Genomic DNA, 26034 nt, shown 5'->3' with positions numbered 1-26034 from the left:
ACATTATCTTTTTTCAACTTTGTTGAGGGATTGAGAGACATTAATTCACAAAGAAATTGTAAACAACTTAAAGATGTATTGTTATGATTTGATTACTCACAATGAATGTATAAATATTCCTTTCATATAGTTAGTATATATAAATACAATGGACAGACAAGATAGCATACCTGGATAGTGGTGCTTGTTTTGCCATGTGCATGACTCAGGTTCAAGCCTGGCTCTCCCACCACCACATTGCAGGAAGTTCCGGTGTTGTGTTGTCTTTTCCTTTCTCTGTATCTTGATCTCCCTCTCTTTCTGTCTTTAGAAGTTGTGAAGCTCTGGTAACAACTATATATATTATATGTATGGTGTTATATATTCATAACTGTATATATACACAAATATACATCATTTAAATTTAATTTTCTTAGATAATTTTAATTGTGCAATACAGTGTTACCAGCTATAGTCTTCATGTTGTACATTCGATCTTCAGAACTTACCTAGAATTTTGTGCCATTTTACTTCTCCTTATCTACTTCCCCCACCATACCCCTAACAGTCACGTTTTTTACTTTTTGGATCTGACTTCCTTTCCCTTTCTTTTTTTTTAATTTTAAGAGGGGTATAATTCCATATAATTTCCACCACCAGAACTCCGTATCCAATCGTCGCCTTTGAAAACTTTTCTGTTTTGTGTCCCTCTGGGAATATAGACACAGGATTGTTATGGGGTGCAGAACTTAGAAGGTCTGGCTTCTGTAATTGCTTCCCCGCTGAACATGGGTATTGACAGACTTATCCATACCCCCAGCCTGTCTCTCTCTTTCCCTAGTAGGGTAGTGATCTGAAGAGGTGGAACTCCAGGACACCCGGGTGGGGTTGTCTGCCCAGGGAACTCAGGTTGTCATCATTATAGCATCTGGAACCTGGTGAGTGAAGAAGAGTTAAGATATAAGGCAAAATAAATTGTTGACTAATCATAAACCTAAAGACAAAAATATTAAAGATGAAGATTTGGGGTGTCTGTTTTGGAAAAAGCTAGTAGGTCTATTTTAGGTATATTCCAAGGGACCAATGACCTTATTAGTTTTTGTATGAGTCTGACATCTAGCATGCAGGTGGACCTAAGTTATTGTTTGGGGAGATGGTGTCATATTTGGAAAAAAAATGACTAGAAAGCTGCATCAGGGAAGAAAGCAGCTCCCAAATATGGGAAAAGTATTTAAATATTGTTAGCTATAAACTTCATAGACTTGATCTGAAACCCATAGTCAGCACAGGAGCTTATGTAACCACTGCAACCCTGTAGGTCTTAATCACATTCTGTGGTCATGGCTAAGAACACTCCAGACTACACTAATTTCAGGACCCATTATCCTCAGTAATAGGTCAAATATGCTATCAATCCTCCCTTAGAAGAATGGAACATTCCCTACCCTTGTTTATCCACATTGAGGTCCTATAGGAACCCACAAAGGGGTCCATTATGTTTTTTTCTGATGGAGAAGACCAGTGAAAGTGGTGAGACAGATCCACTAGAGGTCTAGGCCCACCATGTCTGTGTGGGAATCCCAGGACTCCCTGACTAGGGCCCCAAGTGATGGGATGGCCTGATAGTGAGTAAAGAGCCATCATTAAAGTATCTTGCCCCCATTCAGCTTTAGTAGTCCTTATTTTGTATGACAAGGTTAACTTTGGAGTGATTGAGGTTTGTGCAATAGAACGTAGGTGAGGAGGATATCTAGGTCTAAGTAGAAACTATTTCATTAGGTACTCTATGGTGTCTTTTTAGGTCTTTCTGCTTGCTTGCAACATTTATTCTTATTGACTCACTGCAAACTATTGTGCTCTTTTGCTTAAGGTATAATTTTCCCCTAGCTTATGGATACTTGTACATATGCCCTATCTCATGGGCGGTGCTCTTTATCTAAGTTTTGAGGTTTGTTAAGAAGTGTACCACCTGAACTGGAATTAAGAAGTCCTGTGAGGTAGGAAAGGTCTCAGAGAGAAATAAAATTGAAGAGTTGAGATTCCACACCTGACTTCCTTTTTCTAACAATATATATAAGCATGATGGTGTATAATACTTATCTTCCTTGATCTGTCAGGAATATTTTCAAGAAAATTTGTGTCATTTGAATACAAACTGGAAATACGAATAAAGAGAATATGTAGAAATACTTAACTTTGTGGTACAGGGAGACTGTGATTATATATATATTTTTGACATCATTAAAAATTTTATTAGTGATTTAATATTGATTTATAAAATTAGAAGATAACAGGGGTATAATTCTGTACCATTCCCATCACCAGAGCTCCGTATCCCCATTCCCTCCATTGGAAATTACAATTCTCCCAGATAGCAGATATGAGGTAACTATTATTAATACAACTATCTGTCTATATTTGTATATAATTGCCCTTTTTTTTTCTATGATCCCATCTTCTCCTCCTTTTCAAAGTCATACATGCACCTGTTAACTAATTCTGAATGTTCCTCCCTTTTTCCTCTTCTCTCTCTGAGTTCTGATGGAGTTGGAGATCAGAGCCCTCTGGTCATCTTCCCCCTAATATTTCAGCGCTAATGGAAGTATGGATCAAAATTCTTTTTTTTTAATTTATTTTTAATTTAAGAAAGGATAAATTAACAAAACCATAGGGTAGGAGGGGTACAACTCCACACATTCACCACCTCCCAATCTCCATATCCCATCCCCTCCCCTGATAGCTTTCCCATTCTCTATCCCTCTGGGAGCATGGAACCAGGGTCCTTGTGGGTTGCAGAAGGCGGAAGGTCTGGCTTCTGTAATTGCTTCTCCACTGAACATGGACATTGACTGGTCGATCCATACTCCCAGTCTGCCTCTCTCTTTCCCTAGTAGGTTGAATCTCTGGGGAAGCAGAGCTCCAGGACACATTGGTGGGGGTATTCAGTCCAGGGAAGCCTGTCAGGCATCCTGATGGCATCTGGAACCTGGTGGCTGAAAAGAGAGTTAACATACAAAGTCAAACAAATTGTTGAGCAATCATGGACCAAAAGGTTGGAACAGTGGAGAGGAAGTGTTGGGGTGGGTATTCACTGCAAACTCTAGTGTACTTCAGCTTTCAGGTATATATTTTGTACTAGTTTATGGATACGTGTGAACATATGCTCTCACAGAACCTGGTGTATATCTAGGTTTTGGGACTTTGTTAGAAAGTGAACTACCTGGGATGGAATTAGAGAATACTATGAAAGGAAAGGTCTCACCCGAGTAATGAAGCTGAAGGGTTGTCATTCCACACCTGAAGTCTCTGGACACAGTCTGAGCTGAAGCATGTTGAGGTGGCAATCATTGCATTGTTTAGGTTGCGATCGGCAGATGCAATATTATTTGATATGGATTGGAAGAGGCATGTGGGAAAGTGGGCCCTACCCTAAGGTTCCAGGACTGGGGGAAATATAAGTTCTATAGTGGAGATATAAGGTTCCTGCTGTCTTAGGGTTCAAAAAGACAATGGATAGTTAATGTTATCATTACATTATTTGGTAATTGGGTTAACTTTGAAAAGTTCTTTTGTTAAGGCTTGCTGTATAGTACCCAGTATCTTGTAAATAGCTGTGCCACTGGTTGCCACTGGTCTACTTGGTCTAGGCTTTTGAGAGAGTCTGCATATCAAATACACAGCCTATATATTAAGAAGACTCAGTCTGTGTTTTAGAAACTTTGAGATGTACTATCAATTTTCCCCCTCTTATATTAACTAACTAGTGATTTATATGACTACACTTTACTAGGAGTGTAAATAAACACTATTCCCACCACCAAAAGACAGTGTCCCATCACACCCACCCACCCCCACCCCCCACCGGCCTAGGAAGCCGCATGTTTACCCCTCACCATGCAGTTTTTACTTTGGTGACCTACTTTCAATTTAGTCAGATGCTGCTTTTAGTTTACCTTTCAGATCTTCTTACTTAACTTCTGTTGATGAGTGGGATCATTCCATTCTCATCTTTATCTTTCTGACTTAGCTCACTTAACATAATTCCTTCTAGCTCTGTCCAAGATGGGTCAGAGAAGGTGGGTTCATTGTTCTTCATAGCTGCATAGTATTCCATTGTGTATACATACCACAGCTTTCTCAGCTACTCATCTGTTGTTGGGCACCTGGGTTGCTTCCAGGTTTTAGCTATTATGAATTGTGCTGCTATGAACATAGGAGTACACACCCCTTTTTCGTTGGGTGTTATGCAGTCCTTGGAGTATAACCCCAAGAGAGGAATTACTGGGTCATATAAAAGGTCCATATCTAGCCTTCTGAGAGTTTTCCAGACTGTTGTCCAGAGAGGCTGTACCAATTTACATTCCCACCAGCAATGCAAAAGGGTTCCTCTGTCCCCACAGCCTCTCCAGCATTTGTTGCTGCTGTCCTTTTTGATAAATGCCATTCTCACAGGAGTGAGGTGGTATCTCACTGTTGTCTTAATGTGCATTTCTCTGACAATCAGTGACCTGGAGAAGTTTTTCATATGTTTGGTAGCCTTTTGGATCTCTTCTGAGGTGAATGTTTTGTTCAAATCCTCTGCCCATTTTTGGATGGGGTAATTTGCTTTTTTGGTGCTAAGTTTGCTGAGCTCTTTATATATTTTGGTGATTAGTTTCTTGTCTGATGTATGGTATGTGAAGATCCTCTCCCATTCTGTGAGGGGTCTCTTTGTTTGTTTAATAGTTTTTTTAGATGTTCAGAAGCTATTCCATTTGATGTAGTCCCATTGGTTTGTTTCTGCTTTAATCTTTCTTGCAATTGGGTTTATTTCATCAAAGATGTACTTGAGGTGTCAATGGGAAAGTGTTTTACCAATGTTTTCCTCTAAGTATTTGATTGTTTCTGGTCTAACATCTAGGTCTTTGATCCGGTTGGGGTTGATTTTGGTTTCTGGTGAGATAAAGTGGTTCAGTTTCATTCTTCTGCATGTTTCAACCCAGTTTTCCCAGAGTCATTTATTGAAGAGAGCCTCCTTCTTCCATTTAATCCTTTGGGCCCCCTTATCAAAGATTAGATGTCCATAGGTATGGGGATTTATATCTAGGCTTTCAATTCTATTCCACTGGTCTGTGTGCCTATTTTTATTCCAGTACCATGCTGTTTTGATGATGATGGATTTATAATATAGTTTGAGATCTGGGAGTGTGACGCCTCCGTTTATGTTTCTTTTCCTCAAAATGGTTTTGGAAATTCTAGGTGTTTTCAGGTTCCAGATAAATGGTTGTAGTGTTTGTTCTATTCTCTTAAAGAAGCTTGGTGGAACTTTGATGGGAACTGTGTTAAATTTGTATATTGCTCTGGGAAGAATATTCATTTTGATGATATTTATTCTTCCAATCCATGACCATGGGATAGCTTTCCATTTCTTGGTATCAGTTTCTATTTCCTTGAGTAACGACTTATAGTTTTCAGCATACAAGTCTCTCACTTCTTTGGTCAACTTTATTCCTAGGTATTTTGATTTTGCTGAAACAGTAAAGGGGAGTGATTTCTGCATGTCTTCTTCTTCAGATTTAGTGTTTGCATAAAGAAATGCCACTAATTTTTGTACATTGATTTTGAGGCCTAACACCTTGCTATATTGCCTAATAACGTCCAGTAGTTTTCTGCTGGATTCTATAGATTTTTCTATGTATACTATCATATCATCTGCAAATAGTGAGGGCTTAACTTATTCCCTTCCAATCTGTATTCCTTTGATTTCTTTCTCTTACCTGATTGCTATGGCAAGAACATCCAATACTAGGATGAAGAGTAATGGTGACAGTGGGCAGCCCTGTCTAGTCCCCGATCTGAGGGGGAATGCTTTCAGCTTCTGTCTATTGATTATGATGTTGGCTGTAGGTTTGCTATATATAGATTCCACTATCTTGAGGAATTTCCCATATATTCCCACTTTTTGTAGAGTTTTGAGCATGAATGGGTGTTGGATTTTGTCAAAGGCTTTCTTTGCATCTATTGAGATAATCATGTGGTTTTCTGCTTTGCTTTTATTGATGTGGTGAATGACATTGATTGACTTAAGGATATTGAACCAGCCTTGTATTCTTGGGATGAATCCCACTTGGTCTTGATGAACGATTTTTTTGTTGTGCTGCTGTATCTGGTTGGCCAGTATCTTGTTTAATATTTTGACATCTATGTTCATCAGAGATATTGGTCTGTAGTTTTTTTTTTTTTTTTTTTTTTTTTTTTTTTTTTTTGTGTGTGTGTGTCCCTATCTGCTTTTCATATCAGGGTGATGTTGGCTTCATAGAAGGTGGAAGGGAGTATTCCTGTTTCTTCAATCTTATGGAAAAGCTTAAGAAGTATGGGTACTAAGTGTTTCCTGAAAGTTTTGTAGGATTCGTTTGTGAAACCATCTGGTCCAGGACTTTTGTTGTTCGGGAGATTCTTGATAATGTTTTCAATTTCTTTGTCTGTGATTGGTGCATTTAGATTTTGTAGTTCTTCTTGGTTCAGTTTTGGAAGGGTATATGCTCTAGGAATTGTTCCATTTCTTCCAGATTCTCTAGCTTGGTGGCGTATAGTTCTTCATAGAAGTTTCGCATGATTTTCTTGATTTCTGTGGTATCAGTTGTGATATCTCCTCCATCGTTTACAATTCTATTAATTTGAGTCTTCTCCCTTTTTTGTTTGGTGAGTCTGGCTAGGGGTTTGTCCATTTTGTTTAATCTTTCAAAGAACCAGCATTTGGCTTCATTGATCTTTTGTATGGTTCTTTTATTTTCGATGATGTTTATTTCTGCTCTAATTTTAGTGATTTCTGTCCTTCTGTTTGCTTTAGGGTTCCTTTGTTCCTCTTCCTCTAAGTCCTTGAGGTGTGCAATAAGGTCGTTCATTTGAGCTTCTTCTTGGTGTTTAATATGTGATTGTATGGCTATAAGTTTCCCCCTCAATAATGCTTTAGCTATGTCCCAAATATTTTGATAGGTTGTGTCTTCATTCTCATTTGTTTTCAGGAACATTTGAATTTCCTGCTTAAGTGACTCTCTGACCCAGTGGTTCTTAAGGAGTATGTTGTTTAGTTTCCAAATTCTGTGACTTTTAATAATTTTCTGTTTGTTGTTAAAAGTTAGTTTTACTCCACTGTGGTCTGAGAAGATACTTGGGATGATTTCGATGTTCTTGAATTTATTGATGCTGTCTTTGTGGCCTAACATGTGGTCTATCCTTGAATATGTGTTATGTGGATTTGAAAAGAAGGTGTATTCCAGGTTTTTGCAGTGAAGGACTGAAAATATCCAAGAGGTCTAGTCTGTCAATCTCTTCATTTAATTCTCTTGTATCTTTGTTGATTATCTGCGTTGTTGATCTGTCTGTGAGAGTATGGTGTTAAAGTCTCCCACTATTATTGTATTACTATTGATGTATTTTTGAAGTTTTTTCAATAGATGCTTGATGTATTTAGATGGTCCCTCATTGGGTGCATAGATGTTAATAATTGTTAAGTCTTCTTGGCTGATTGATCCTCTAATCATTATGTAATGTCCTTGCCTATCTTTTATTACTTTATTTAATTTAAAATCTATTTTGTCTGAGATGAGAATGGCTGTTCCTGCCTTTTTTTGTGGTCCGTTAGCCTATATAATAGTTTTCCATCCTTTCACTTTAAGTCTGTGTTTATCTTGTTGTGTCAGATGGAATTTTTGCAAGCAGCATATGGTTGGATTATGTTTTCTGATTCCCCCCCCCCCCACTCTGTACCTTTTGATGGGTGAGTTTAAGCCATTAACATTTATTGATATTATGGATTTAATGTATTGTAGTGCCATTGTTAAACAAATTTTTATTTGCTCTGATTTGTTACAAGTATTATAGTGATGTTCTTGTTTATAAGAGGTCTTTGAGAACCTCTTTCAGGGCCAGTTTGGTGATGATTGCCTCCTTTAACTGTTGTTTGTCTAAGAAGGTTTTGATCCCTCTATCTAGTTTGAATGAGAGTCTAGCAGGATATATTATCCTTGGTTGAAACCCTTTTCATTCAGGGCTCAATAGATATCTTTCCATTCTCTTCTGGCTTTTAGAGAATGAGTGGAGAAGTCTACTGATAGTCTTATGGGTTTTCCCCTGTATATGAATTTTTGTTTTTCTCTTGCAGCTTTTAGGATCCTTTCTTTATCCTTACTTCTTCTCACTGTGACTATGATGTGTCTTGGTGTCTTCAGGTCTGGGTTGATTCTGTTTGGAACTCTCTGCGTCTCTTGAATCTTAATGTCCTTTCTGTTGTTCAGGTCTGGGAAGTTTTCTTCTATAATTTCCTCTAGAATGCTTGCTTCCCCTTCCTCTCTTTCTTCCTCTGGCAGGCCAATTATACAAATGTTACTTCTTTTTAGATCATCCCGTATGTCTCTGTTGTTGTTTTCAGTGTCTCTCAATCTCTTTTTTGAGCTCTTTCACATCCTTATTAGTTTTCTGTAGCTCATCCTCTGTCTGACTAATTCTGTTTCCTGCTTCTGTTAGTCTGCTTTCCCTTCCCTCAGCTTCTTTCCTCAGTTCAGCTATTTCAGCTTTCAGTTCTCTAATTGCCTCAAGATAATTAATATTTTCCTTGGGGGTCTCAACCTCTGTTTCCCTAATACTGCCATTCCTTTCCTCCAATGTTGTTTTCACTTCTGTGATTAATAAGTTTATTATTGCTTGCATACTTTTATTATCTCTGGTTACTTCTGGTTGATTTATAGTTTCTTCTGAGTTCTTGTATACATTCATTGTAGTAGCAATTTTCTTTGTTATTGATCTACCCATTTTTTTGATTTATGTGTTTCTTATTTTTATGTTCTGTTTTTCCTCAGTTGTTGTGTTTTGAGTACAAGCAAAACTGTACTAAATATCGTTATGACAAATGCAATCACCAACCTCAGAAATTACAATAGTAACTGAAGCAAGGATTGAAGAAGTTTAATCACTACTAGTTAGCCAATAAATGCCTCCAGTCCATGAAAAAATAGCCACCAAGTCCACGTGAAGAAGAAAGAGAAAGGAAAGAAGGGATAGTAAGAATAGACAATTATATAAATCTATTATCCACTGTATATTATAGGGGTAGCAAGAGGAAAAAGGGGAGTAGAGCAGTGATACACACATAGAGAGTCCACTCTGAGTCAGATTTCTTCCCCCAAATAATTCACAAATGAATATCAGTGAATTCAGAAAGCCAAAGAAGAAGGAAGGAAGAAAGGAAGACATGATAAAAAAAGAGAAACAAGAAAGAGAAAGGAAAATGATAAGAAAAAGAGCTGTAATAAAAGAACAGTGAAAGGAAAATTTTTAATTGATTAATTTATTTTTTATTTCATTTATTTTTTAATTAGCTAGGAGAAGGGACAAGGAAAGAGTGGGTAGAGGAGGTAGGAGTAGTAAAACAAGTTCCTTTCACAATGGATAAGATGCCCAATCCCCTAGCAATGAAAGATACCCTAAGAGTTAATTCTGGTCAACCTAAAGGAGGGGTGGAAGAGATACACCTTTATGTAATATTAATAATAAAATAGATCAGGGTAAAAAACCTGTCCCAGATTGCCTCAAGCCTCCTGAGCAGAGGCAGCTGATTCTTAAGAAATTTAAAAAAATAAACAAAAAAACAACAGGAAAAAAAAAAGAAAAAAGAAAAAAATACCTCAGGAATATACAAGAATAGTAGGACTAGACAATTATGCAAATCTACTATCCACTGTATATTCTAGGGGTAGCTAGAAGAAAAAGGGAAGTAAAGCAAAGATAGACTTAGAGAGAGTCCACTCTGAGTCATATTTCTTTCCCAAAATAATTCCCAAAGGTGTATTAGTGAATTCAGAAAGCTGAAGGAGGAAGGAAGAAAGGATGACAAGAATGAGAAAAAGAAGAAAAAAAGAGAGAGAGAGAAAAAAAAGAAAAAGATAAAAAAACAGTAATAAAAGAGCAGTGAAAGGAAAGAGTTATTTATTTATTTATTTTATATTATTTAATTAGCTAGGCGGGGGGGAGGGTGATAGTGGGTATGGAGAGGTAGGAAGAGTGAAACAAGTTACTTTAGCAGTGGATAAGACAGCCAGTCCCCTAGCAATAGAAAACACACTAAGAGTTAATTCTGGTCAACTTGAAGGAGAGGGGGAAAGGGATACACGTTTATCTTGTATTGATAATAAAATAGAGCAGTGTAAAAAACCTGTCCTGTCTTCAGCTTGGATGGCTCCAGATTGCCTCAGGCCCCCTGAGCAGAGGCAGCTGATTGTTGAGAAAATAAAGCAAAAAAACAAACAAGAAAAACCTCTGGTGGTCTTTCCCTGTCTGAGTAAGGCTTTTCTTGGTGGAATATTTTGGATTATTTGTAGCTGGAATTGGCCACTTAGAAAGAAAAAAGGTCAAGCGTTTCAGAAAGGAATAGAATTAGAATGAATGACACCCCCTGGTGGGACAGGAATCTTGGTAAAGAAAGGAGTTCAGCAGGGGAGCCTGCTAGGAGCAGATCTCTGTCCCCCAGGGACTGGTTATGGAGGGGAGGGGGAGGGGGAGCTCTTCGGGAATAATAATTAAAAAAAAATTATTTTCCTTTCTTTTTACTCTATTTTCTAACCCAAACTGAGTTATAGTCACCTCCTTGGTGTTACCGCTAGGACTCCTTATTGACCGTCCTGCTAAAGGCAAAAAATCCTACCGTTTCCAGTAGATGTTTGTCAGAGCTCTAGCCATTAGCAGCTTCTCATTCCACCATCTTCTGGAATCCCCCTGTGATTATATTTTTAAGTCCTTAGAGCCTAAGGTTATGTCAACAATACTTTCAAGTAGAATAATATATTGGTTATAATTTTTTTTTACTACTCCTAAAAAGATGTTAAAGATAAGTGACTAAAAGAAATAAAAATTGTTGCAATTATGTTCATCATTGTTGAAACTCAATAAGTACATAGGATACATTGTAGGGCTATTCTATCTTTGTCTATACTTGAAAACTGCCGTTAAAATAGACAAGATTTCAGTGATGATACTGAATGTCTCTTGCCTAGATATTTGTCTAGGTTTCCCACATGTGAATGTGTGTAACATTGCATAGCATGTGAAACTGTTGAATTTTCTTACTACAACTTTCTGGCAAGATTTCCAGACATGTTTGTGCTATGATAGTGTAATAAAATGTTCCCTTGCCACCAAGTATCTTGAGGTTTTACATTTTTTTGTAAAACTAATTTTTTTGTAATACTACTTTGTTAGGCAATAGTATGACACAAGATATACATATTTTAGGTGTTTTCTCACTAATACCCTTGGCAAGACTGAACACATGGCTACTTATAAACCATTTCCTTTAAAAATAAAGTTGATGGAAAAAGTGTTAAGTTCTTGATGAGGCATTCTGGGGTGGCATATAAATACAGAACAATACAAAATCTTGTTCCTAATTTAGGGCCAGAGTAGTGATATTTTCAGAAGAGACTCAGGAACAGTAATGCTAGAACATCATGTTCTCAAATTTCAGATTTGTAAATACTGTCAGTGAAATTGGTTCTTACATTTTCTATAACAACAACAGCTGTTTGATACTTTGAGTTTCTTCTAGACAACAGCTGGAAAAGCTGTAATACAAAGAAAGGCTAGCTTTGAGTGTCAAAGTGTATTCCCTGAGAGACACAGTCTGTTAGTCAATTAGTTAGAAGTTTGTCAGCATCAGTGACATGTGATGTCTGCACATGTTACAATGTCCACAGCTTGACAGCTTTTATCATTCCAACACTTTCAGCAGCTATTATCTTCATTTGCTGTCTGCTTCATGCCTCAAATCCTACAAATGAATGAATGATGAATGTTTCACTTCAGTATTCTGGGGTTAGTATACACTTGAGACTAACTGACCAACTGTACCATTAAAATGATATAATATAGTATAATATAGATATATATAGTATAATATAATATAATATTTAATATAATGTAATAGTATTATATAATATAATGATGCCATTTAAAACAAACATAGAGGACACAGTGTAGTATATTCTACACTATTTTCTCAAAACTCACATAAGTCTTCAGAAAGTTTATAAACTGCATTTGGGAACTATACTAGCACTATCCAGTCTTTGTTTATACACATGACTAAATAAAAACTCCTGCTTTTCAGGTGGGGAGGTGGCTCAGTGGGTTGCACATAGGAATTATATGTGTGGAGCCATAGGTTTGACCCTTGATACACATGCAAACGAGCAGTATTCGGCATTCTTGCTCTATTTAATGATGTGTACAGATAATGATATATAGATAGCTAGAGATAGATATGTATGAGATAGAAGTCGAGAGACAGAGTGAATGAAGCCACAGTACTGAAGCTTTCTTCAAAGTGGTGGGGTCAGACTCAAACCTGGATCTTGCACATAGCAAAACAACACACTATTCAAGTTATATATTTCCCTGGCCTCAAATATATATATATATATAGAATATATATATATATATTCTATCCTTCCATATATATATATATATATATATATATATATATATATATATATATATATATATATATATTTCTATCCTTCTTTGTGGTGGCCCAAAACTGGGTACAATAGTGGATGTGTGTGGTTTCACAAACTTGAGTTCTATTCCTAAAATTACATATACCAGAGAAACATTTTAGTTCTCTCTTTCATCTTGCAAATAAATATAAACATCTTCTTTGCACCATAATTGGAGGTTCACCTCTTTGCACCAACTTTTTCAGATCAAAAAAAAAAAGAGACAGAGAGAATGGAAAACACCACAACACTGATGTTTCCTCTACACCATTAGGTGACAGGCTCAAACTTGTGTCCCATATGGCAAATCAGGTGCACAATCCACCTACGCTATTCTGTCAGTTCATGAACAAAAAATAGTTTTTTAAAATTAGAAACCCAGGGGCCCAGCAGTAGCAAGTCAGATTAAGCACGCATGGTGAGAAGCACAAGGACAAGCCTAAAGATCTGGGTTTGAGTCAGCTCCCCACCTGCGGAAACTTTGATTCTCTGGCAATGAAGCAGGTCTGCAGGTGTCTCTTTCTCTCCCTTTCTCTGTCTTTTCCTCCTCTCTTTATTTCTCTCTGTCCTATCCAACAACAACATGAATGGCAACAATAACAAAACCAAAAATGGGAAAAATGGCCTCCAGGAATAGTGAATTTGTAATTCAGGCACTGAGCCCCAGTGATAACCCTGGAGGCAAAGAAATAAAAAAAAAAAAAGATAACCCTGGAGGTAAAAAAAAATGATAATAATAATAACTAGAAAACCTGAGTTAAGGCATAAGATAATTAAAAAAAAAACATCTCCAGGGTTATTACTTGGTGGTGCTCAGTGCCATAAAATTTTTTTGTTATTGTTGGGAGTCTGGCACGTGGCGCAAAGTGCAAGGACCAGCGTAAATATCCAGGTTAGAGTCCCCAGCTCCCCACCTGCAGGGAAGTCGCTTGATATGTTGAATAAGAGTCAAAATATCAAGGACTCAGCCTGGGATCTGTGCACTTTCTCTATTTCTTAAAGAAATAAAGTATGAAAAACTGACCCGAGGAGATTGCTCATCGGGCATGCACAAGGCTCTAGTTTCATTCCCAGTGAACTAAATTAAATTAAAAAATAGATATAGAAATATCTATCTCTAGATTGCTGAAACGATATTTGCATTCCTAAAATGATAACATTAACTATTGATTGTCTTTTTGAACCCTAAGACAGCAGGAACTTCACATCTCCACTATAGAGCTTCTACTTCCCCCAGTCCTGGAACCCTTGGATAGGGCCACTTTCCCGCATGCCTCTCCCAATCCATATCAAATAATATTGCATCTGCCGATCGCAACCTAATCAACGCAACGATTGCCACCTCAACATGCTTCAGCTCAGACTGTGTCCAGAGACTTCAGGTGTGGAATGACAGCCCTTCAGCTTCATTACTCAGGTGAGACCTTTCCTTTCATAGTATACTCTAATTCCATCTCAGGTGGTTCACTTTCTAACAAAGTCCCAAAACCTAGATATACACCAGTTTCTGTGAGAGAGAGCATATGTTCACACGTATCCATAAACTACTGCAAAATATATACTTGAAAGCAGAAATACACTAGAGTTTGCAGTGAGTATCCCCCTAACACTTCCTCTCCACTATTCCAAGCTTTGGGTCCATGATTGCTCAAACCTGAGTAAAGAAAAAAGTTAAGTGCACATAGTATAATGTGCAAGAACCTGTACAAGTATCAGTTCCTACCCCAATTTTTAAGGCTTGTAATGATCTACCCTCTATTTCTTTAAATGTGTACCAGTTTCACCTGCAGGAATCTATAAGTTCATTAAAAATTAGTTCAAACCTTAATTCAAAAATATGAAAATGTTAATATAGACTAATATATTATTACCCCTTCACTAAACAACAAAAATGGCCTTGAGTAATGTTACTTTGCACCAAAGTAAAAGACTGGGGAAGGAGAGAGAAAGATAACGGGGTTTTGGGTACCTGAAGCATGATGGTAGAAAAAGACCTAGACTGGGTGAGGGAGTGCTTTTAAAACACCTAGTATTGGGAGATGAGAGATTATACATGCATGTCAATAACTTTATTGTAAATCATTTACTCCCAACAAAGTGAAAGAAGTTATTTTAGGGAATGGAAGATGGCTCAGTGGGTAGAGCACATTTCTTATCATATGTGAGGCCCTGGGTTCATTCCCTAGCACTGCACCATAGACAGCACCATAGAGTGTTTTGACCTCTCTCTCACTTTCTCTCTCTCCCCCCCTTATAGATATATAGAATAAAAAAAAATGAACCAGAGAGACCTCTTAATTACACTGTACATGTGTGAAAGGCTCTTAGTTTATTCATTCACACACACACCACCACCACCAACAACAACTCCAACACCAACAACACCAGCACAAAAAGCCAGATGTTTAAAAGAGTTTATTTGAACTGGGAAAGTGACTCAACAGTAAATTGCATGCATACCTTGCATGTATGAGGCCTTGAGTTCTATCCCTGGCATAAAAACAAGAATGATAACAAAAGCAAAGGTAATAAATGACAAAGTATAATTTGTTTTCTCTCAATCACATAAAATGGCAAAAACTAAGAACAAATATTTAACTTCATCAAGTCAAAGGTCTAAGGCACAGGTTACACCAAGTACTGTTCTGATATAAAGCCAACACAAGCCTTGCCTGGTATGAACAAAAGACATCCAGTTAGTGTTGAAAGTCAACACACCATTTAGTCAGGCTTGCATTTGACTATCACCTCCAACGAGCCATTGTTCTGCTGCAGATAAAAGCAGATGTCCTGATCTTAATACAGTGTATTGATGTCCTGAAAATATTTGCAAAATAATTAAGACATTAAAAATTATTTAGCATATCATATGGAAAATTATTATGATAACTTATAAATACATTTAAGGTTATGTCCACTATGTGTAATACTTCAACATCACTATTACACATATAACTAATATGTAGTTAGTTTATGCTAATTGATTAATTTATCATCAGGTGATAAACATTATTCTGGGGGACCATATTTGTACTGAGGACACTTCCTTAAAGAATGTAATATTCATGAGCAAGGAAAATGCACTTGATAACAGGATTATTCGAAGTATACCAACACAAATTCGAACAGATACAAGGGAAAGGCAAGATTAAAAAGATTATCTGAGCTATCCTAGTTAAGTACCCATAAAAGAGATAGGGGTGTGTGGAGAGGGAGATAGAAAGGAAGAGATGAGTTAGAAAAAGCACACTGCGATAGAAGGGAAAGAGAACATCAAAAGCTGCAAAAGCAAAATGGCGATCTTTTCTGAACCTAATCTTTGCTCGAGAGGCTATATATAAATTGAAGAGAAACTGCCACGTTTCAGTAAAGTTTGACTCCCTCTGTTTTTCAATGGTAGGATTATGCTGGGCATAATAAAAAGTATGCAGTGACATATCTTTTCCATGCCCAGTGCCAGAGATAATGTTGCCAACATGGTGAGAAAAAAAGCAAGTATAAATATTTTCTTGCTGTGCTTGTTAGTGGTGAAAATTCATATATAGAGACATATATTTGTGGTGAAAATTGGGTAAATACATAAGAAGAAAATATTTTACTGGGAATACAAACTATTTTATAGTCAATTATATAGCGAGAGGAAGTTCAAAGGCTGAGGCTCAGTTGACCAACAGGCAGTATAAACAGAGTGAAGAATTTCAGAACTTACAGCATGATTCTTTTTGAAGTCATCAAATGTAGAACACAGAGGAGAAACCAACTAAGATTTTAAACAGGGATCAAAAATTGTGGCTTATGAGGCAAGTTTGAACTTTGTGAAACATCAGAGCCCAAAATAAAGTATCCATTTAAAGGCAAGTAATTTGATTAAAAAAAAATTCTCATGCCATATTAAGAACTGAACTGTGACTTCTATTATGTTCTATATTGACTTTGCAGAAGAAACTGTAAAAAAAAATATGCTCTTTAGAGTGTTTATAGTAAAAACTAAGTTTTATTATAGTGACAATTATAAAGAATGAAAGGGTATGTGTTAAGGTAGATAATCATTCTATTCAAAAATGCAATTAACTGAACATTTTAAACTGTAAAATACATTTACGTGTATATATAATGCAGAGTGTATATATGCAGAAGACATTTATTTATTTAATAGTTATTTATTGGTTGTCTGCTATGTTCCAGACATTTAATATATATTAGATATTTCGATGAATAAAACAAAGGTCCTATTTTTATAAATGATGATCACATGTCAAAATGTGCAGTAACTTATGACCTCAAAAACCACTACACCCTATTGTATATTGGAAGGTATAAAGAGAATAGAACCAATCAGGTATGGGACAATATCGAGAATGGCAGTTTTAGGAAGTGAAAATAGGTCATCCCTCGTTGAACAGGTGCTGTTTGAGCACAGACAGTGATGGGGGTTAAAGACTCAGCCACATTAGGAAGAAGGGCAACCAGACAGAAGAAGTAGAGTGTATGGAGTTAAGATGCATGGTGTTTAGAAGAACAGAAAACATGTCATATGGTTAGATTCCGCCAGGGAAAAATAGTGAGAAACACAAGAGATTAGTAAAATTAATTAGGGAGTAGATCTTCAGGGTATGGAAAGAAATTAGGTCTAATTAAATTTATCTACTCAACTAGATACTAGGTTCACAGAACTGGAAAACAACTTTCTCACCTTCTTCATCTCCACCCCACAGCAGTGAAACCTCTTTCTGGATACAGACAATGAAAATGTAATGTAGATACCTAAAACACAAAATCATAAAATGCCCATTCACAGATGACTAGAAAATTAAACTGTGGGATATGCACTCATTGGAATACTGCTATGTATTTATAAGATAAAGCTATTACCTTTTTATATAAAATAGATGAAGTCATAGTGATTATGCTAAGATAAATAAGAACAGAAATGGAGGATTCTTATGTGACAGTTTCACTTACATGTAGACTATAAATAACTAAATCAAATGAACTGGCAAAAAAACTGAACAAAACTGTTGTTTGTCTGAAAGGGGAGGGTAAAGGGTGGCAGAAATGCATAGATTGTTCTTCTCAAAAGTGAGAAGATTTTAGAACTTCAGTGATGGCTATGGTGAGTCATATTTGCATACAGAGATGTGAAGTTACATGCCTGAAATCCTAAAATATTGTAAACCAACATTAAAGCAATAAAAATAGAACAGGATACATACACATGAATAATAACCAAGAATACAGTACAGGACTCTGCAAAAATTATAACACCTTTCCATCATCTATTAATGAGAGACAGAATTTTCCCTAAGTTAGGCCACATTTGAAACTAAGTAAAATTCAGGCAGGAGAGGGAATAAGTTATTGTTATTATTGCTTTAATAATGATTGACAAGACCATAGGTTAAGAAGGGTACAATCTACACAATTACACCAGAGTTCTGTATTTCATCCCCTCCATTGGAAACTTTCCTATTCTTTTTTTTTCCTTTTTCATAAAATAGAAATATTGACAAGACTATAGGATAGGAGGGGTATATTTCCACACAATGTCACCCCCTGAGCTCCATATCCAATCCCTTCTCTTGATAGCTTCCCTATTCATTATCCCTCTGGAAGTATGGACCCAAGGTCATTATGGGGTGCAGAAGGTGGAAGGTCTGGCTTCCATAATTGTGTCTCTGCTGAACATGGGCCTTGGCAGGTTGATCCATATTCCCAGCCTGTCTCTCTCTTCCCCTAATGGGGCAGGGATATAGGGATGTGGGCTCCAAGACACATGGTGGGGTCCTCTGCTCAAGGAGGTCAGGTTGACATCATAGTATCATCTGGAACCTGGTGAATAAAAAAGAGTTAAGATATAAAGTAGAATAAATTGTTGAATAATCATGAAGCTAAAGGCAAGAATAATGCAGATGAAGATTGGGGTCTCCACTTTGGAAAAAGCTAGTAGGTCTGTTTTCGGTATAATCCAGGCAGCCCATGACTGTCCTAGTTTTTGCCTTCTGACATGTAATATGCAGGTGGACCCAGGTTATTGTGTATGGAGATGGTGTCATAGTTGGAAAAAGGACTAGAAAGCTGGATCATGGAAAAGAGTAGCTCCCAAATATGGAGAAAGTATCTAAATATTATTAACTTTTCTTTATCCTCTGGGAGTATGGACCCCGGATCATTATGAGGTACAGAAGGTGGAAGGTCTGGCTTCTGTAATTGCTTCTCTGCTGGACATAGGAATTGGCAGGTTGATCCATACTCCCAGCCTGTTTCTATCTTTCCCTGGTGGGAAGAAGAGTTTTCTAAAACAGGAGAGCCGAAAGTAACAGTCATTTGATCTTCACTTAAGCTTCTAAGAATAGTTGGGAGAATCAACAGACAAAGCTGTTTTAGTGCCTACTTTCATTGAGAAAAAAATAATAATTAATAATGATCAAAAGCATGCATATTCCAGAAACCTGAGATACTTTCATATCACCTATGTAAAAATGTATGTTTGGGAAGTGGCCATGGATGTGGATAGATCAGTGATCATAACAGTCTAGTTTATAAGCTAAGAAGTCAATGCTTTAGAGCATTGGGTTCCATGCTCAGTACTATATGAAATGATAAAGAGGCACTCTGGTGTCCATCTGTCTCTCTCCTTGATAAGAAAAAAAAGGAAGGTTAAATTTCATTTGATAGAAGGTAGAATGATTATAACTAATGAACATTTCAGGGGTCGGGAGTTGGCTTAGGAGAGAAATACACAGTTTATCTGGGTCCATGTCAGATATCAAAAAGATTATACCATTAAGACAATAGGAGATAGACTACCATTGTTTGGAAAAGACAGATTTCAGTGCAGTGATCTTCCCTACCCCCATTCCACCCCTCATCTTCTTCTTAAGATGTTTGGAAAGAAAACACAATTGGGAGAGAAGATGTTAGAGCATAACCTGACCTGTGTAAGAAGCTTGGGAGTGTTTATACTGTTTATGATTCATTGCTATTTCCCTTGCCATGGGAAAATTTCACTTGTGGAACACTCACATTCTTCCACTGTAAAATAAAAGCTTAAAAATAATACTCATCCATCCTTGTAAAGCGACAAGCCAATTTCAACTTGGGGGAAAACAACTTGAATCAGGTTAGGGAAGGGGCTGGAGGGCTTTCATTTACTGACTTGTGTCAGTTTGCCAGATAAGAACACACTCCCTGGCTTTTATGTTAGTTAATCTCCCATTGACCCCCAGAGTCCTTCTGCAGCATCTATCACTAAGTAAACATGTGGCTGGGGGCTGGCGGGGGGGGGGGGGGGGGCGCTTTCTAATTGTATCCACTGACACTTCTTTTTCTTCCTGGAGATAGATTATCTTCTTCTTTGAATCATTTTTCTTTATCAAAAGTCAACCTCTTATTTTACCATGAATAGAAATAAATACTTTTTGTAGAAATTTTTCTTCTTATGTAATTTTGAATGGAAGGTGTAAGCAAGATCCTTCTTTGAGCACTTATTTATGTCTTTTAGGAATCTAATTTTAAGATCTACTTATTTATTTTATGAGAGATGCAGAGACCAGAGCACTTCTCAGCTCTGGGTTCCAGGGATCAAACCTGGGGCTCGAGCATGCTAGTTCTGATCTCTAGATTTAAACTGTTTCCCCAAGCACAGGAACCTAAAGTTTTAAAAACTGCAAGCAGTTCTATAATGCTATTACCAGGACTGGCCATGTGTCTCTCAAAGAGGACCACAGTTACCTATAGGAGATACAGACAGTGAGGAATCAGCCATGGTTTTGGATCTAACAGACTGGTTTATAGCCTCAAAGTTTATAGAGCTAGATGTGGGTGTTTGAATTCAGCAAGCTAACCTTTTCCACGAGGTGAACTGTAATTCTTTTAAAGAGTTGTGCCAAAGGCTTTCTCTCACTTAAGAAACCTGTGGCATCTGAGGTGATAACAGAACTCAGTCATTTCAGGCTGGGCTGCTTGATTTGACTGAAAACCTAGTGACAGATAAAACATAAATCAGAGCCCTTATCATCCTGCTTCCTTGCTTGCCAAATGGGGGGTTCCTTTATCAGAGACCTGTAAACCCTCTGACTGCTTTCCCCAAGTGCTGGACAGCAGGGCAGAACCAGCTGGAAGCTAAATGGCTGTTCTAAAATGTGTTCACATAAACAAGCCAGGGAAAACTTCCTTGAACTGCCAGTGAATGAAGTGTCATCCATCTCACTAAACTGTACATTTGATAAGGGTGTATCATCAATATCTTAAAAAGAAAACAAATAAAAAGAAGAAGAAAAAAACCCAAGATCCCTGCTTTAGACTGGGGTCCTCTCCTGCTGATAAATTAGAAGAATTAAATTGCCTGGTCCAAGCAGTGGCTTTGCCTTCAAAGAAAGGTGGCTGCTGGGGCCAGGGGGGCAGGAATTTCCTTTTTTTTTTTTCCTCACTCTCTCTCTTTGACATTTAAAGTTATTGTGGGTAATTTCAAGAAAACATAGGATCAGCAGCTCAGTTTTCACAACTTTCATTATATTAGTTGAAGTATGGTTTCTTAACACTTAAAGGTACAATATACCAACTAGTTGGGAAGATGTTAAAATTTCTTTATTTTTTTTCAAGTAAAATCATCATTTCACATTATTTTCTCACAGACATACAGTTGCTTTTTAAACAAGGCTGAAAATATGAAATAGTTCACTGTTAGGAGTCTGACCAGAAAAGTAATTTATACCTGGAGAGAATTAAGTCATTTTTTTAAAAATATATAGGCCTACTAGTCCCCTTGTCCAAATGCCCCTCCCCAAAGTAGCAAGCTTGAATGACTGACTGGGTTGCTCATCAGTGAGAAAATGGCCTTTACATGGACAAATGAATAAAACATTTCCTGACACAGTCAGGATAAATCTATGTAGAAGGAAAATATGTGATCTTTCTGAAGGCCAAATAATTGTATACTGATCCTGGAATTAAAGGGATTTATCAATCTAAAGGTAGTGTAGATGACTGGAAACTAGTTTTGGCATTGTTAAAAATGTTTGGATAAAAAGTTGATGGCTCTGAAAGAAAAAAAGGTAACAGAGTTTTTATAAGAAGATCTGGTTAAAATGGCTTTTCCTCAGTATCATAACAAGAATGATTCCAAACATCTTCTAATGAGTGATGAATCCTACTATCAATTTTTATAGCAGAAACTTGAGATGAATATGAGTGCAATGAGATCTGAATCACACTCAGATATTATACCATGAGTTATGTGAATATTATCCCCCCCAAGGTTGGCTTGTGACTACTTTCTCTATTTAAAAAGCACTGTATTGTTGTAAAGATAGAGTAAACAAACCCTCAGTGTATGATTTCACTAAACACTACAAAAAAAAAGGGGGGAGTGTGTGTGTCAGAGTGCTGTGTGGTGCAGTGGGTGTAGCACACATATTACCATGCACAATGACCAAGGGTTCAGACCTTCACTCCCCGCCTGCAAAGGAAAGCTTCACAAATGGTGAAGCAGTGCTGCAGGTGTTTCTTCTTTGTCTTTTTCCCTCTGTCAAAAAAAGGGGGGGTGAGGGGGAAGGTAAGGGAATAAAAGTAATTGCTAGAATGGTGGAAATGGTGATGAAATCATCAAGCAAGCATGGAGCCCACAGATAACCCTGGTTGCCTAAGTGACAAAACAAAAGAAAACTACAGAAATACAGAAGACTGGGAGTGGGGGGAGAAAAGAAGATAGGTGGAGGCCTCCAGTTATCATGATGGTGCAGGAACAGTGATGGTCGATACAGTGAGCTGTGTGTAGATATGTATAGATGCAAAATTACATAACTAAAATCCTGTAATATTGTATGCCAATGGTAAATCAATTAAAATATTTATTTTAATTAAATATGACACCTAATATTTAATTAAAACATTAAGAAATGAGAATCTATGCCAGAGGTTATTTTAATTATAGATTTAATGTAATTTATCACAAGTTATAAACTATGATTTTAACTTGATCAGGGACTTTAAGTAGAATGCTTTATTTTAGAAGCTTTGTGTGGAATACTATACGGCTATCAAGAACAATCAACCCACCTTCTATGACCCATCTTGGACAGAGCTAGAAGGAATTATGTTAAGTGAGCTAAGTCAGAAAGATAAAGATGAGTATGGGATGACCCCACCCATCAACACAAGTTGAGAAAGAAGATCTGAAAGGGAAACTAAAAGCAGCATCTGATTAAATTGAAAGTAGGGCACCAAAGTAAAAACTCTGTGGTGAGGGGTAGACATGAGGCTTCCTGGGCCGGTGGGGGTTAGGGGTGGGTGGGTGGGATGGGTCACAGTCTTCTGGTGGTGGGAATTGTGTTTATGTATACTCCTAGTAAAGTGTAGTCATATAAATTACTAGTTAATTAATATGAGAGGGGGAAATTGATTGTACATCTCAAAGTTTTTAAAACACAGACTGGGAGTTGGATGGTAGCGCAGCGGGTTAAGCGCAGATGGCGCAAAGCGCAAGGACTGGTTTAAGGATCCTGGCTCAAGTCCCCAGCTCCCCACCTGTAGGGGAGTCGCTTCACAGGCGGTGAAACAGGTCTGCAGGTGTCTATCTTTCTCTCCCCCTCTCTGTCCTCCCCTCCTCTCTCCATTTCTCTCTGTCCTATCCAACAACGATGACAACAATAATAACTACAACAATAAAACAAGGGCAACAAAAGGGAATAAATATAATAAATAAATATTAAAAAAACACAGACTGAGTCTTTTTAATATATAGGCTGTGTATTTGATATGCGGACTCTCTCAAAAGCCTAGACCAAGTAGATCAGAAGCAACCGGTGGCACAGCTATATACAAGATACTGTACAGCAAACCCTAACAAAGGGACTTTTCAAAGTTAACCCAATTACCAAATAATGTGATGATAACAATAACTATCCATTGTCTTTTTGAACCCTAAGACAGCAGGAACCTCACATCTCCACTATAAATCCTCTACTTCCCCCAGTCCTGGAACCTCAGGGTAGGGCCCACTTCCCCGCATGCCTCTCCCAATCCATATCAAATAATATTGCATCTGCCGATCACAACCTAATCAACGTAATGATTGCCACCTCAACATGCTTCAGCTCAGACTGTGTCCAGAGACTTCAGGTGTGGAATGACAACCCTTCAGCTTCATTACTTGGGTGAGACCTTTCCTTTATTCTCTAATTCCATCTCAGGTGGTTCACTTTCTAACAAAGTCCCAAAACCTATATATTCACCAGTTTCTGTGAGAGAGAGCATATGTTCACACGTATCCATTCAAACAAGTGCAAAATATATACCTGAAAGCAGAAGTACACTAGAGTTTGCAGTGAGTAGCCTCCCAACACTTCCTCTCCACTATTCCAACCTTTGCGTCCATGATTGCTCAACAATTTGTTTGGCTTTGTATGTTAACTCTCTTTTCAGCCACCAGATTCCAGATGCCATCAGGATGCTGGCCAGGCTTTCCTGGACTGAAGACCCCACCAATGTGTCCTAGAGCTCTGCTTCCCCAGAGACCCACCCTACTAGGGAAAGAGAGAGGCAGACTGGGAGTATGGACCGACCCGTCAATGTCCATGTTCAGCGGGGAAGCAATTACAGAAGCCAGACCTTCCACCTTCTGCAACCCACAACGACCCTGGGTCCATGCTCCCAGAGGGATAGATGGAAAAGCTATCAGGGGAGGGGATGGGATATGGAGATTGGGTGGTGGGAATTGTCTAGAGTTGTACCCTTCCTATGCTATGGTTTTCTTAATTTATCCTTTCTTAAATAAAAAATAAATTAAAAAGAAGAAAGCTTTGTGCTTTCTTTTGGTTTTCTCACACTAATGTTACTCACCTTGAAATTTAAAGCATTGTGCTGAGAAGAATTTATCTTCCTAAAGTTTTCAAAACATCATTAATTACAATGATGTAATGCTAAATATTATTGGAAAATGTTCAAGCTTTTCTGTATTTGAACACAGACTTTACTTATCAAACTTTTGGTATATTAAAGCATTTAACCAGAATTTGGGAGGTGGATTCTTGTAAAGCCTTAGTTGCTTTCTCCACGAGATTTGTGGAAGTACTTAGTCGATATGTAGTATATATTCATTCATCAAATAATTTTGAGTGATCTCTATGTAATCTACATATATAATTTTATAAGTACAACATATTACAGTGTACAAAGGCATATCATTAATGAAATGCTCCCCCAGAACATTTTTACACATCTTGAGTTTTCAGTACAGTTCTATGTGTAATGTATTGATGAATTTTACTTTTTTAAAGATTTGCTTATTTTTGAAGGGAGAGACACCAGAGCACTGCTCTAGCATTTGTGGTACAAGGGATCTAACCTGTTGTTTAACATATGCAAGCCTGTGTTACTGTGTCATCTCCTCATTTTGATTAATTTTAAATGCAGATTTTGTAAGAGAACGATTACATTTACAAAATAATCTAACTGAAAGTTAATTCATCAATGTTTAAGCAAAGAAATTACAGATATTCTCAATAAGAGGCCCCCTGTGTGTTTGAAAAGTCCTGTAATCTGGGCCTATCTTGTCACCAACTTTCAGAAGCACTCCAAGTATCTGAATAAATACTGATATTAGGGTCACTATCTTAAATTGTCTTCTACAATCTTATACTTATCTAGAACTTGAGAAGAGGCCATACTTTATTATCATTGCTCTACAGAAAAAGAAGAATCATAAGTTGTCTCAAGTGTTAAACAACCCTGACTCTTAAGAAATCATTTAGGTTAACCTCCAACCTTTATGCTGCAGTTTTAGCTTGCCTTGTTACATTCCCTGAAGGTGCTTACTAAATTGTGTTTCATCATGCTCTCCTTGCCTTTCCAGAGTAGTCACTGAATTGTCAAGTGGACTGTTGATGACATTTATTTTCTATTCAGTAATGTAACAGCTATATCTCTTTGATTAAGAGGTAAAGGCTCAGACAGATAGCCTAGTTTAAGAGATCAGAGTGGGTCAGGAAATGCTCATCTCTGAGTGACTGAATCAGATCAGGTTCAGATAGAAGAAGAGGACAACACAAGTGACTCTTTATCTTTCCAATAGAAGTATAATGTTTGTTGTGTATATAGTCTTTAGTTTCCTAGTAGTCAAAAGGGTGAAAAGAAGGGGCTGGAAGGTGGCTCAACAGTGGAGTGCATAAATAACATTTGTGACACCCTAAGTTTGATCCCCAACAATGCATGAAATGGTAGAACAGTGCTCTGATTCCTCTCCCTCTCTCTCTCTCTCTCTCTCTCTCTGATAATAAAAAATTTAAGGTATAAAACTACCAGATAAATAAAATGAACTTAAAATAAATAAGTGGAGGGAGTCGTGCTGTAGCGCAGCGGGTTAAGCGCAGGTGGCGCAAAGCACAAGGACCGGCATAAGGATCCCGGTTCGAACCCCGGCTCCCCACCTGCAGGGGAGTCGCTTCACAGGTGGTGAAGCAGGTCTGCAGGTGTCTATCTTTCTGTCCTCCTCTCTGTCTTCCCCTCCTCTCTCCATTTCTCTCTGTCCTAT

Source organism: Erinaceus europaeus, chromosome 2 (genome assembly GCF_950295315.1).
Source record: "Erinaceus europaeus chromosome 2, mEriEur2.1, whole genome shotgun sequence".
In the NCBI taxonomy this organism is placed as follows: Eukaryota; Metazoa; Chordata; class Mammalia; order Eulipotyphla; family Erinaceidae; genus Erinaceus; species Erinaceus europaeus.
Note: the sequence above shows the minus strand (reverse complement) of the source record.